The following is a 14404-nucleotide window of genomic DNA, read 5'->3' as shown; positions in this document are numbered from 1 at the left end:
ATGATTGATAACCATAACACCTTACCTGTCATTACGGATGTTATGGTTTTTGGGTTTAGGTAAAAGTATGATTTTTGTGTAATTTCTTTTTCCTTCATTGATTAATAGGAACACTACGGAGTGTCTATTGTAGGAGCAGGAGCAAGTCCTCGTATACATAGAAACCAGGTATTTTCACTCTAATAAATTAGGGGCTACAAATTGTTCACCTTGCTATTTTTTTCATTGTTATTTTATGCACCCAATTTTTGGTGCAATTTTATGATCACTCAAAGAAAAAGGATATTCTGTTAGTTTTTATTTTGTGAAAATAAAATTATAAATATTTTTTGAACGTTTATTAAGAATAATATCAATGATTAAATAAAATTAGAAATATAACTTTTTTATAAAAGAAATGCTAATAACAAGACTTAAATGGGTCCCTAACTAGTAACTTACAAATGTAAAATTAGAAATATTTGTAACTTACAAATGCCACAGATAGATTAATAATACAAAATTTCTAAACAATCTTTTTTGAGTATTTAATTTCAAACAATCACAAATTGATATTCTCAACATCTAAATGATAATATACAAATGATGTTTGCATCAACCCATCATGATAATTGCATAATCATATATGGCTACTAACTAACATTATACAAATGATTTAATCCTATGAAAAATAATGTGAAAAAAACAACATACTGTGCATAAAGTGTTCAAATAAACAGCATAATTATATGCAGAAATATTACTTCAGAATTCATAAACCCATCCCCTTCACCATCCATAGTTTTACTTTAATAATTTTTTTTAGGGAAAAGTAATAATAAAAGGACCAAAAGTCAAGATTGTAAATACTTATTTCTGTGATATGAAAATCATAAGAACTTTTGAAGAAATTTTATTGTAGGTTCTTGATTCATTGGTCAAGCTTCTTTTTCGGTCAAATATATGTACAGAAATTTTGCGGGATGCTGGTTGGCTTTTGCGACAACTGCTTCCTTATAGTTAGGCGGAGTTCAAAAGCTATCATCTTAAATTGTTGAAGGTGTGTGATGTCTCTGAATATACAGGATATAGTAGGAATTGTATTGCTGCCTCAAATCAAGGAATCTTACCATGCTAGCTTCGTTTATTTCAGACTTTTGTGATATTATTAATGATGGTAATCATTGTGATTTTAAAGAGAGTTTTTATGTTTCATTTATCAACAGCATTTGTAATGTATATATACATAAATACAAATCATATAAACCTAAACTAGGAAATATTCCTCCTCAACCATCTTCAATGTACTTCATAATAACATTTTCAATTATGTTTCTAATTTGATTGTGCAAATTCTTCTTTTTGGTTTATGCACTTCACTTTTTTTACTATATTATAAAATTTCTTTTCAGCATGAGCTATTAGTGAACGTTCTTATCATGTGCAGGACTCGTATGGGAACTGCATAATTGCTCTTCTACAGGACACTCAAGGGATTTGGGTCGATCTACTTATAACGGTGTTTTGTGATCAGTGGAAACAATGCAAAAGAGGTATTCTTCTAAGAAGTTAATGACGTAAATAGTGATTTTGGTGGTCAACTTTTTCACTAAAACAGTTTATTGTAGCTATTGAGGCTTCATCCCCTTGAAAGGAGCCCAGGTGCATACTTTTGCCATTTCAGAAATTGAATTCTGAAGGTACGATTGACTGCTTTCCAAAAATGGGATTGTTGTGAACCATTTTTCTAACTTTGTTTCTATTATTTTTCTGGAATGTGGAATATTCATTGTTACATGTACAGATATTCCTGCTGAATCATCCTTCGCTGCTGGTGAGAGGATCTTTGATTTGGTGAAGGTTTGTATATATAATCTGTATAAATCAAATTACATCTTTATCAATGTGACTATGCTTAATGTTAGAGTCTACTATAGAAATGTCCTTTTCTTTCGTTTGCTGGTCTAAAGATACTAATAGTCTAGCCTTTTTATTCCATCAGCATTGCTTTACAGCATTCTGATTGAGTTAGGTTGCTAATATTTCTAACCTTTCTATATTAGGTATTTGTACTTTTTCATCAGCTTCATATCTTTTCCCTTGGTAGGACTTTGCCTGAACAGCCTCCTATCCATCCTCCAATTGACATCCCAGAAACATCTCGTGCCAAGACAGCTGGTCTGGATGTTTCTGGTCTGAAGCCAGGCACTGAAATAAGACTTGGTCTGTTCTGTCTCTTATATGCTGTCTCTATATGTAATTTTGTGTTGTGTGTGTGTGTGATGCACTGTGTTCACCCTGTTAATCCCCTTCAATTCTTTTCAACAACAAAATCTTACTTGTTCTAGTTGAGCAATTGGGATTTCCCATTCCCTAACTCTGGTCACTGCCATTGCAGTTCATGCACTGCCTTGTCGGATTGCATTTAGAAGGGGCAAAGAACGTCAGTTCCACTTTCTTGCAGTTTCTGTGGGCACATTGGGATGGATCGTTCTTGCTGAAGAGTTACCATTGAAGCAGAATTACGGCATAGTTCATGTTGTTGCTCCCTTGGCTGGAACAAATGTAAGCTCAGCTATATATTCTGTTCTGTATTTCATAGTAGATGCCAGAGAACTTGTATGAACTTGATCGAATGCTTGTGCCTGTTCTATTTGCTTTAGTTCCCATACGAAATAGCACCTTAGAGTTTTAGGCTTTTAGCATAATTAATGAGATTGGGAACTAGGAAGGACTTGAGGTTGGTCTTGGTACATCTTATAGTTCAAGTCTAGAGTTGGCAACACCTATAGCACAAAATACCTGCCCAACCAAAACTGCTGACCTAGACCTGAACCAACCTGTACCGTATTTAGTATTAATATATCATTTTCCTTTTTCAATTTTTTTAATTTAAATTAAAAATTAATTACTGTATTTGTCCTTGGCTTGTCATCTTGCTAAACTTGCTTCTCTAGGATGTGATAAAAATTTCTTGTGGTGGCATGAACTACCGCCTTTTATTAGCCCTTGTCTTTTTACTGATTTGTTGTGATCAATGGAAGACCACACGGGTGCACTCCTTTTTCACTCTGCCTCCTCGAAGGAGTGGTTTTAACGAGGCACCTTTTCAATTAAAAAAAAGATTGCTGTTTCTCTAATATGCCTTAAAAAACTAAACACCGTCTGAATTTATTTTAAAAGGTCAACAACTAGAAATTGTGCACTGCAAAACCCGAAGTAATCGTACTTTTGTCTGTTTATGATTTGAATATCGAGGGCAGATGTCATGTCATTCATAGTTTTTGTCCTTTCCGGATAATTGTGCTGATGTCTTCAAATCTTCAGCCCAGAATAGATGATAAGCATTCAAGATGCTACACTTACGGATACGTCCATCATCATTACCCTTCTTGGATCCTCCTAAATCTAGCACGCCCGGGGAAACGAGAATACAATCTCTAGTTGACGGAAGATGGACCCTAGCTTTCAGGGACGATGAATCCTGCAAAACTGCTTTATCTATGATCCTGGAAGAGACTGGTATACAAAGCACCGAAGTGGAGAGAAGACTATGACCGGTTCTCGACCTCAAACTGTAGATTCTCCAAATCTTTTCATATTTATAAATCCCCCATTGTTACCATCACGTTTGTGGCTTTTTTGTTTTTAGGTGCAAATCATTTGCATCGTTTTGTGTATGCCGGTAAGTCGAGCCTAGATATAACCCCCCGTGTTGTGTGTCGTGGATTAGGTCCTCAGGTTTAGTGCCATTCTTGGTAGCCATAGCTAAGCTACACACCGCTATACCTCGTCTGATTTGTTCTTTCGGTTAACAAATGGGGAAGAATTTCTGATTTCAGAAAACAAAGTCAGTCAGGATGGTTTTGGGACATCCAGGTGAAGAGAAACCTTGCGGACTGGGAGTTGGAGCTTTGGCTCGAATTAAATTCTATTCTCTGCAATTTTTATGTTGATGTTTCTTTGGAAGATACTTCTGTTTGGACAGGAAATGGAGAAGACGCTTAAATAGAATATGGATCTAGCTTAGTCAAACATTGTTTGGCTTGGGTCCCTCCTCGGGTGGAAGTTTTTGTCTGGCAGGTTTTTCGTATGAAGGTAGGAGTTAAAGTTGAGCTGTTGAAACGTGGAGTGCCTGGGATCGTGGACAATCTCTGCCCCTTGTGCGATTCGACTTCGGAAACGGTTTCTCATTTGTTTTTGTCTTGCTCGGTAGTTTGGAAATTATGGTCCATTTTTTTGAAGATGTGGGATGTTCCTTTTGATGTTCCAGAAAGTTCGGCTGCTCTAGTTTCAATTTGGATGTTGTTGGTGCCTCGATCGAAAATTTGGTTGTTTATTCTAGGGCGATTTTACGGTTGGTCTGGAAGTATAGAAATGAGATTATTTTTTAAGGAAGGAAGCTAGACAACACACTGTTGTTTTTCTTAACAAGGTGCAGACTGGTTTCTTGGTTTCGGCGAAATTTTCTGCTGTCCCAATTCCTTTCGACTGTCTTATGGATAATCCTGCTCTAACTGATTCATGGGTGTGTTGTAATAAACCCCTCGCTAGCTCGTTGTCTTGGTGCCCTCCTCCTAAGGGTTTCTTCAAGAAAAATGTTGATGGGGTTGTGGATAAATTTTGAACTAAAGGGGGAATAGGTGGTTTACTAAGGGATGAAGATGGTACGGTGTTGGGGACCTTTTCGGAAAGTGTTGGTTCGGGCCCTCCAATTTTAGCTTAACTTTTTGCTATCAAAGCCGATTTATTATTCTTCATGAATTCGAATTGGAGCTCAAGGGGAAGACTTATTTTGGAGAGTGAGCAAAGCCGTTGATTGGATCAAGATTTTGGGTTCTTGTCCTGCTTTATTTATTTCGCTAGTGAAGGAAATTGGGTCTTTGGTAGTAGATAGGAATGTTATTGTAAGACATGTCAATAGGGTTGTGAATTGTGAGGCGGATGAATTAGCTAAGATAGGAATTGGATGAGCTTGTGTTTCTTTGGTTTTTCAAAGAGGTTTATTTATGCTGTAAGGTGGTGTTGTTGTAATGGTCATTTTTTACTGTTTTTTCTTGGTTGGTAATAAAATTTTGATGCACTCTTTTCCTTATTTCAATGTCCGTCGAGATATCTTAGTGTTTTGATGGTTATGAAGGGGTTTTAACAAGGCCTCCCTTCCTTATAAAAAAAATTGTTAGTTTTAGCCTTGCCTTGTTCTTTTTATCTGGTTTTCTCTGTATAATTTTTTACTTTCATTCTTCAGCTTAGGCATATCTTACCCTCATCTCCTAATTTTGTAAGTTATGTATCATTGATGTACATTTGCAACCTCGTAGAAGTAAAAGCCAGTGTGCATTTCTTTTTCTTTTATTATTTAAGTTATTGTATTATATGTGTTGTTAAAATATATTGGCATATTAAAACTTTATCGATATCCAATGAAGATTTCTTCTGATTTCTAAAGGATATGCCAATGTATTACTATTTAATTAATTGATGATATAGAATACATATGTATATCCATCATTTTCCTATCACATATCAAAGCTTCTCCTCATACTAGCACACTCGATACCTTTACCTAAAGCAAATCAGTGCTAAAATAAAGCTTTTCGATTTCTATTAGCAATTAATGATTGATTAATGACTAAAAAGAGATGGAATGATAGTTTTTGTATGATTGGAGGACAGGTCCCACATCCGCCGTTTGATGAAATCACAATTTTCTTCAATACAATGGTGCGGTGTGTAGACCAAAGGAATTAAATTTCAAAAAGTAGCATTTGACTATTTTATATGAATCGGCAATAAAATACATTTAAGTATAAATTTATTAAAATCTAACTAACATCAACTTCATTTATGATCATCGTCAAATATAAATTTTATAATTAACTATTCTTTATTCAAAAGATATATATTATGATCTATCGATAAAAAAGTTTATAATTATAAATTTCATTTACAACTAATCATTAGCACAATAATTATCGAGAAATTTGCGTAGGTATTAGTTGTCAAAACATTCATCATTGTTTGCACGAATCTAACCCCATTTTTAAAATATATTTCTTCTTGGTTTTTGGGTATTGCTAATAATAAAATTTATCATAGAAGGAGAAGACTGTGGATTAAATATATAAAAGCTTAATGATTAGTGGTTCTAAATTTCTAATGTAATGATTATGTTAATTGGTTATACTTGTTATCTACTATGGAATCCAAGTCTTGGAACTTAAACAAATATGCCTATATATAAATTATGTCTAGGCAAGTTAATTGACTGACTTAACCTTATTTGTTTGTAATTATTAATTTTGATAATATTTTTAAATATGTATATATGTAATTTTGTTTTCACATATAATTGTCTTTCTATTTATGTTAATTTTTCGTGTCAAATTTGTATTTAACACGTCTGATATCTATATATATAAAAGACTTGAGTTTCAACACAATAATAATTCAATTTATACTTTTTATTATTAATAAATGTATCTGTATATTTCTAATTAATTTAGTATATATCTAATGATACTTAACTTAATTGATATATTTAATTAATTTGTCAAAAAATTAGTTTTTCTAAAATACTATATGAAAACTTACAAAACATAATCAACTTTATTTATTGTTTTAGTTTTGAAATTTTATTGATTTTCTTACATTTCATCCTAATACAAAATTATGTGACATTATATATATTAAAAACAATTGAGTTATCATCATATCCTATTCGGTTTGTCTATATTATTTTTAAAATTAAATTTGCTTTTTACATGAATCAAACAATTTTATTGACTAAAAGATGGTTGTTATTTCTAGAAATATCGAGTTCAAGCACGACGTCTGAAGGATGTTTGAGCATTTATGAACAAATGATTTAGAATCTCTCGAAGAATACAAATTTGTAATTATCTAAACTAATAAAAATAAATTTTTCTATATTTTTAAAAATAAAATTGATATATGATTAAGTAATAATACCACATTAATAAGAAGTTAGAATAGTCCATTTAATTTAATTTAATTTAACTTAATTAATTTTTTCATCTAGTTTGATAATAATTAAAGAAATAAATATTATCAATATATCAAATTATATATCATCAGTATACAAAATATAAATTCAATAATAATTTTAAAAAAAAGACCCGGGAAGAATAAATTAAGAAAACGAATATCATAGAAGAGAACATGAAATTAATAGAAACAAAGGAAATACTACAGAACACATACATTCTATGGAATTAAGCAGTTACACAAACCGATAATTATGGTCATTTTCGGTATTGTCAGGAATTTTACATAAGAAAACCCCAAATTAAACCCCGAAACAAACTTGGATTTGGTCGGGGAGACAAGTCCCTATGTATCCATTCCCCAGTATACCCCCATAACTTAATCTAATTTCATCTATACCCCCGTCTCCCCCTCCATTTTTCACAGTTTGCAAGCTTGTTTGAAAAATGTCTTTTAGCCACTTCTCAAAAAGGCTGTCCCCAAAATAACTTGAACCCAATAAAACCCCCTCCAATACCCTATCTTCAACACTAAAACTAACTCCTTTTTCACCCCCAATACTCTCATTCACCACTCCTTTCATCTTGGCCATGAAAAGCTCTTTGATTTCCTTGTGTTGAACTTCAGTTTTGTTGAATATGTAGTGATTTTTGATCGATTCAAGGAACCCAGTTTGGACGTTCGGTTCCGCTGTTATGTCATTCGACATGGGACTGAATTCCCCACAGCTTTCGGTAGTTTCATCAGCTTTCATGTTCAAATCAAGAACGTGGGAATTTGGTTGTGTTCTTGATGTTTTGGCAGTGTTTGAATCACCCCACTCGAGTTTTCTCTTGTTATCAGTGTTTCTTGGTGTACTTCTTTCATTGACGTTGAGCTTCATTTGGACCACTGAGTCGTGGTTCTTGTTCCCATCTTCATAGCTCGAAGAAATGGATTTGGTTAAAATGTATATTGCTCGGCTACTAGTGCCTCCCTCGGATTCGAATCTATCTGCTAGCACTTTCAGGAACTGGGTGTCGGCTGAATCAACGTTTTCCACCATAACCACAAGCTTTTCATTGCTTCTAAATGCGTTCACCAGTCTTTGATTACATGAGTTTACCTCGTTGTGCCTCATGTCCATGTGCAGGAGCAAATCCGTTGAACCCAGAACATATTCTGCAACTGCACGTGCTAATCTTCTTTTGCCGATCACATCATTCCCCTCGATCAGTAACCAAGTATCTTTTTCGAAATCTGTCAGTGTTTCAGCTATTGAAGGAATAATCTCAGATTGCCATGGCAGTCTACCTTGCAACAAATCACGCAATCCACTACTCGTCTCTTTTGTTGGTTTCCGTAGAGAAGTGCCAAGAGCAAGTGTGACTTTCACCTCATTATCCTCACTGTTCTTAAGTGAATCCAAGTTCGGATCACTTGATTGGTGCTTGTGAGTAGCGTTGCCGAAATCGAGCTCGATGGTGCACGAGTTTTGCCTTCGGAATCTAGGCACCGAATTCGGGCTGTGGTTTGGATTCGAACCGGAATCTGCGAAAGAGATCGAAGTCGAATCGAATAAGCTACTGCTTTGACAAGGCCACCAAGGGTATGATGAAGCAAAAGGATAGCTTTTTCCACCCAAGCTTTGGTTGTTATTGTAGTAAAAGGTGGATCTCAAATGGCTCTGATTCAGCCTATCTTGATGTAAACTGCGGCATAGTGTGTTCCACTTTTCTCCTGAGTTCAACCGTTTCATCCTGCAAACATAGATAAGTACTCTATAAATTGATAATTCATTGGGGGGGGGGGAATGAAGGAATTGGTTCAGTAAACTTTTTGTTACCTTTTGGCTGGCATTGTTACCATGAAGCCATGGAGGCAAGAGCTTTTCCTGTCCAGACTTGAACGAATGTACATCTTTCTCGTAATTCGAACTGCATTCAGCACAGCAAGTGAGCTTCTCATGCTCTTCCATGTTAGAAAATGGCTTCTTGTCCAGTCCTTGTGAAGGGTTCTCACTAAATAACATTCTTGAATCATGGGCACTGCACAATCACAATATCAATATTGTTATACGTTATACGTTATATGTGTGTAATATACATGCATATATGAATAGTTGAAGCAACAGAATAATTGAAGCTGTAAGCAAAAGAAAAGGAGTTTTTGTCTTTTTATTTCCTCAAAAGAATATCGATAGTGTTCCTTCAAATGAACTATGAGGATAAAAGGAAAGACGTGACGAAACATGAAAGGAAAAAAGCAAACGCATGCAGCAAGCTATATCCCGACAAAGCATGGTAAAAGATGCATAGAAAGCGACTCTTATCTCTTACAATACAACCCATGTTTTTGCTTAGTTTTTGGCATGATTCAGACACAGACTACATAGAAATAAAAGATAAAACAAAGGTTTAAAAATGAAAGAAAACAAGCAAATTACCTGGAAGCATGGAGGCTCAAACTAAGTCCGCCAGAGGGAACTGAAACAGCTTGAAGTGCCCATTGAGCTTCAAGAGGAGGTTGTCTCATTTGGCACCTCAGGTATGTCTGGTAACTAGCAGTGTGGCCACTAGCCAGACCTTTACGTTCGACGAGTTGTAGTCGGAGATCAGCCTTCCTATTTCAGTCACAAGATGTTCCACTGCACTATAACCAGCAGTTTCTTCTCCATTGATATTCTCTTCGACAGTCCATTTCAAGTCTCCTGTGTAGATAATGGCACCTTCTGATCCCCCACATGCAATGGAATCCACTCGCCTTTTTAAGTCATTCACATGCTTTTCAACATCCTCTTTTATCATGAATCTCAAAGACAGAGGCGAAAAGTAAAATTTGATGAAATGAACACGTTTCATTTCCTCAGGGACATCTCGTCTCTCTATCCTGGACGTCAGCTCAGAGACGAGACTCTCAGTTGTGGAGACACAGTCGCCGACTATGACACTATTTCTCCTTTTCCTCAGAAAAACCTCGAAGACCAACTTGATATCTTCTTTCAAAGACGCCGAATCGGCTACGTAGCTGCTCGAGACTTTCTTTTGAGAGGAAAAGAAAAATGGGGTTTGCCTGAAAGTGCTAGGGTTGATTATTTCTCTGCGAGTATCAGGCGGAGAAGGCGGTGAAGAAAAAACCCCACCGGAAGTGCTGTAACACTGAAATACCGATGAAGGAGACGAATCCTCGATGTTGTTCTTAACAGCAGTGCTGGAGAAGCCAGCTTCTCGCATAACCCTACTAACGCTAGGGTCATCGAGAATGGATATGATAAGCTGTTCTAGCTCCACTTTGATAGTGAGTATCGGTTGTTGTTGCTGTTGCTCGATACAACCCCTTCTCTGGTGAGCTTGTGCTCGTTTGAGTGCCGCGACGAGAGCGTTCGAGAGCGAGGGTTGACCGTGAAGGATCGGTCCCGGAGTCGTCGGTAGCCGGTTGAGAGCCACATTGAAGCAAAGCTCGAGAGGTCGACACTGGAGAGGATGTGAAGAAGCCTGGTGATGATGCGGTCGAGACTTTAGACAAGCGCTTCTCAAAAGACTTCCTCTAGAGCTTAGCAAAGTGGCGGCAACGTGAAGCGGAGTGACCTGACCATGGCCTCTCCGCCTCGCTAAGCCGAGAGAATACTTCAATACTGAAGCAGCCTCTGCCGTGAGGGTCTGCTGAACCGTACAGGCTCCTGAGCGCATCACTTGGCCAAAACCCACCCCCCAAACCCCCCTTTGAAAAAAAAACAAACTTTTCAGCACCAAAATTCCTTCACTAATTTTCTTTTCTTACGCTAATTTTCCCCCTCTCCAAACACCAACCCACCCCTTTCTCTCTTAGTAAACCTGAAAAGCTTTGAGAAAAAAACAAAGCTGTGAATCTGTGACAGTGAGCTTAGAACAGATATAATCTGAAATGAAATGAAATAAAAACTAACGATATATATACGTAGAAATTTCTTGAAAGAAGAGCTTAGTCTAGTTTTAGAAACCAATACAACACAACAACAAAGACCAAACCTCATTCTTTATACTCCCTTGTCATTCCTCATTCTTTTCCTTTTTCTTTTTGTATATTTATTTTTGAACTGTGAGCAGCTTTTCTTAGCTTTTCATTTCCACTTCCTTGCTTTTCTAGAGTCACCATCTTTTAATAACCCTAATCAAGATGTCACCACATATTCCCGTGACAATAAATAGAAAGAATGATTTTGTTATTAAAACAAAAAGTGGTTATTTATTAATACGAAACATTCCACTGCACTTGTTGGGACTCGCAAACAATATCTATGCATATTGAGACTGGTAAAGCTTTCATGGCATGATGAAGTATATCAGATAAATTTTTACTTCCCCAAGACGATGATAAAGCTGCAAAAGAAAGATCTGATCAATCTTAACCACGTTCCTTTTTTGCACTTTTTTATATATTATATACTCAAAAATATTACCATATAAATATACTAAAGGCATGCCTAAACTAACAGGATTACCAATAACAATAGTTTCCCAGCTCTTGAAGATTTATGTAAAGTTTAGGATACAAGGGCTCGTCATGTAATCTCGGCGCTACGGTTTGTTAAGATAGTTTCCTATATACAATAGTGCATGATTAAGCTACGGTTTGTTAAGTAATAAATATCGTCTTAATCATTATAATAAAATAATTAAATACTTTTTCTAATATAACAAAGAGAGTAAAACTATGAGGTAGTGATCATATTATCACATTCAAATGGTTGTTGAAGCAGCAAAAATAAGAGTGACAGATCCATTCTTAGTTCAAGATAAATACGAGTTTTTTAAAAAAAATTAATTTTTTCCGATTAATTATTTATTTTAATTATTGTGCTCACTTAAAATTTTATTTTTATTTATTTCATACGAAAAATTTATATTATTAATACGCGTATAATTTAAGAAAAATTTATGGATCTGTCTGTGGGTAGTAGAAATAAAAATGTATTTATAAAAGAAAGTGAGAAATAGAGAAATGAATAGAGATAAAGGGAAGAAAGGGTCGTCGTCCATTCTATGTAAGACCCACATTTCAAATTTAAAAAGGGTAGGGAGAGAGAAGTTCCCTCCTTTGAATGGACAAAGAAATTCGAAAGAGAAAAAGGAAAGAGAAAGAATGAGATGAAAAGGAAAGCTGTAATTGTAACTTTTTCATTGCTTACATCTTTAACTTAAGGTTAGATTAAATTAAAATTAAATTACAACTTCAAGGAAAATAGTCTATAATTTTATTTTTCGATTTTAAAGTTTGAAATTTAAAATTAATTTAAAAAGAGAAAGCAGAGTTAAACTTCACGCCATCCCGGTAGAGAGAGAGAGACAACATTTTGTTCTTCAAGTACCCAAAAAGCAAGTCTGTGTCTGCTATCCTACGTTGAATTATTGGTCCTTTTTCACTTCCCTCTTTATCTCCAATAATTCCTAATCCCCTTTCTCTTTCTTACTTCTCACCCCCAATGACATCAAATCTACGACGTAAAATTATTGTTCACATCTTTATATTATAATACGGACTGTATTTTAATTTCTATAATTTTTTTAATTATTTAAGATAATCACAAAATAATATTTATTTTAATTTATTGATAATGTATATATATTTTACAGACATAAACGTTCGGACTCAAAATCTTTAAAGATAATAATATTTTCTCTTACTACTAAGTCATGGATTCGATCTCTATAACTTTATAATGAGTAAAATGAGTATAGTTACAACTTTTGTAATAATTAAAATTTTGTTAATTTTATGATATATACTTAATTTACCGCATGTCATCAATCTAAAATATGATAAAATAAATTAAATTATTTTAAATAACCATTTTTATATTTAATTTATAAACAACGTTTATTGTTTATATAAAATTTCATTCATGTACGAAATTCTAGTTTAATTAATCAATTTCATTCAAAATTTCATTAACGGTTAAGTTAATCACAATGAGAACGTATTTAATACTAATATAAAGGGAAAAGAGATTGAGAACTAATTAAATGGTTTATTTTTAAAACGAGGGCTTATAATATAAAGTAAAGCTAAATAAAAAAATTAAAAAAATGTAATATAAGAAAGTAAAAGAAAAACAAGAAATATTGATGGCAACGACCAACATCGAAATTAATGTTGTTATCCATCAATTAAAGATGAAAAAATAAATAAAGACTTTTAAAATTTTATTGCAACATAATATTATAAGAATAGAAATGAAGCTGTATCGAATAAAAATACAAATATGAGTATAGTATAAAGAATAAAATTGTATGTAAAGCTTGAATTTTAATGAAATAGATGAGTGGGGTAAAAAGAAGATGAGATAGGGGTATTGATTGAAGTTGGGAAATCATTGGAACATAATAATATGAGGATGTGTTGTAAAGGCACGAAGAGTGAATCGGATTACTCTGGTGTGAAGAAAAGTATCCCTTTGGGGACAATGATTGGGACCCAAACCGTAATCAATATTTGTCACATCTTTCCCATTCGAATCATTAGGTTTACTTCTCACGTAACATATTTTCAACAAAGCAGTGAATTCGTAATTTTACGACTTTACATGATCCCAACACTCAAGCCCCCCTCTGCCAAAAGTTTGACTAACCTGAGTAACATATATAATATAATTATTACATTTTAAATGATTGGAATACATATGATATTAACAATATATTAATTGAATATATATATATATATATATTAATTGCTGAAATAAAATTAGAAAGTTCATATATATATATATATATATACACAATAAAAGATTTTTTAAAAAATACTATAATTTTTAAAATGGCATGCACTCCATAACATCCATATATTGTTTCATAACAAAAGATTTTAAGGTTATAGTTAGAAATTTTTTTTTGATGATACTTGAACATTATATGCAGCAATCCTTGGTAATGGCATCCGAATCAATACAACCAAAAAGGTTTACATCCCAAATCAAATCTGCAAGTCAGTTCCGATCCTGGCGACGATATCCGATAAACATTTCCGGCCCTGCTGCAAATAAATATAATTTGGAGTATACATTTTACATTAAATATTTACCTGATAATGAACAAAAAGAAAAGACATTTCGTAAATATTTGCCTTATAATAAACAAAAAGAAAAGACATTTCGTAGAGTAATTTACGTAACTTATCAATAAGGCGGGTTGCCTATTTTAGATCCATGCATTTTGGATTGAATTAATTCTTTGTTTTGTTTAACTTTGACTTGTATTGTTTGAAGTTTGAAACTTAGGTTTTTGAGTCTGATCATTATAGGTTTGAATTATTTTGAGTTTTGATTACTTCGCATTAGATTATTTTGGTTTATTTGTTTAGATGATTTCGTATTCAAGTTGAAGGTGCTATATTAAAAATAAGGTTGATGTAAAATAAATTATTAGCAATGACAAAAAATAAACTATTAATTACTCGAGACATT

At 33.9% G+C, this 14404-nt stretch overlaps 2 pseudogenes; one reads left to right on the top strand and one right to left on the bottom strand.

The window, feature by feature from the left end:
- Window positions 1-3978, top strand: LOC120117767 (annotated as a pseudogene).
- A 3208-nt stretch (window positions 3979-7186) lies between these two features.
- LOC120117579 lies at window positions 7187-10835 on the bottom strand (annotated as a pseudogene).
- Between the last annotated feature and the right edge of the window lie 3569 nt (window positions 10836-14404).

Source organism: Hibiscus syriacus, unplaced genomic scaffold (genome assembly GCF_006381635.1).
Source record: "Hibiscus syriacus cultivar Baekdansim isolate YM2019G1 unplaced genomic scaffold, ASM638163v2 tig00110321_pilon, whole genome shotgun sequence".
NCBI classification, from domain to species: Eukaryota; Viridiplantae; Streptophyta; class Magnoliopsida; order Malvales; family Malvaceae; genus Hibiscus; species Hibiscus syriacus.
The sequence above is the reverse complement of the archived record's forward strand: the minus strand, read 5'-3'. Positions and strand labels throughout refer to the sequence as shown.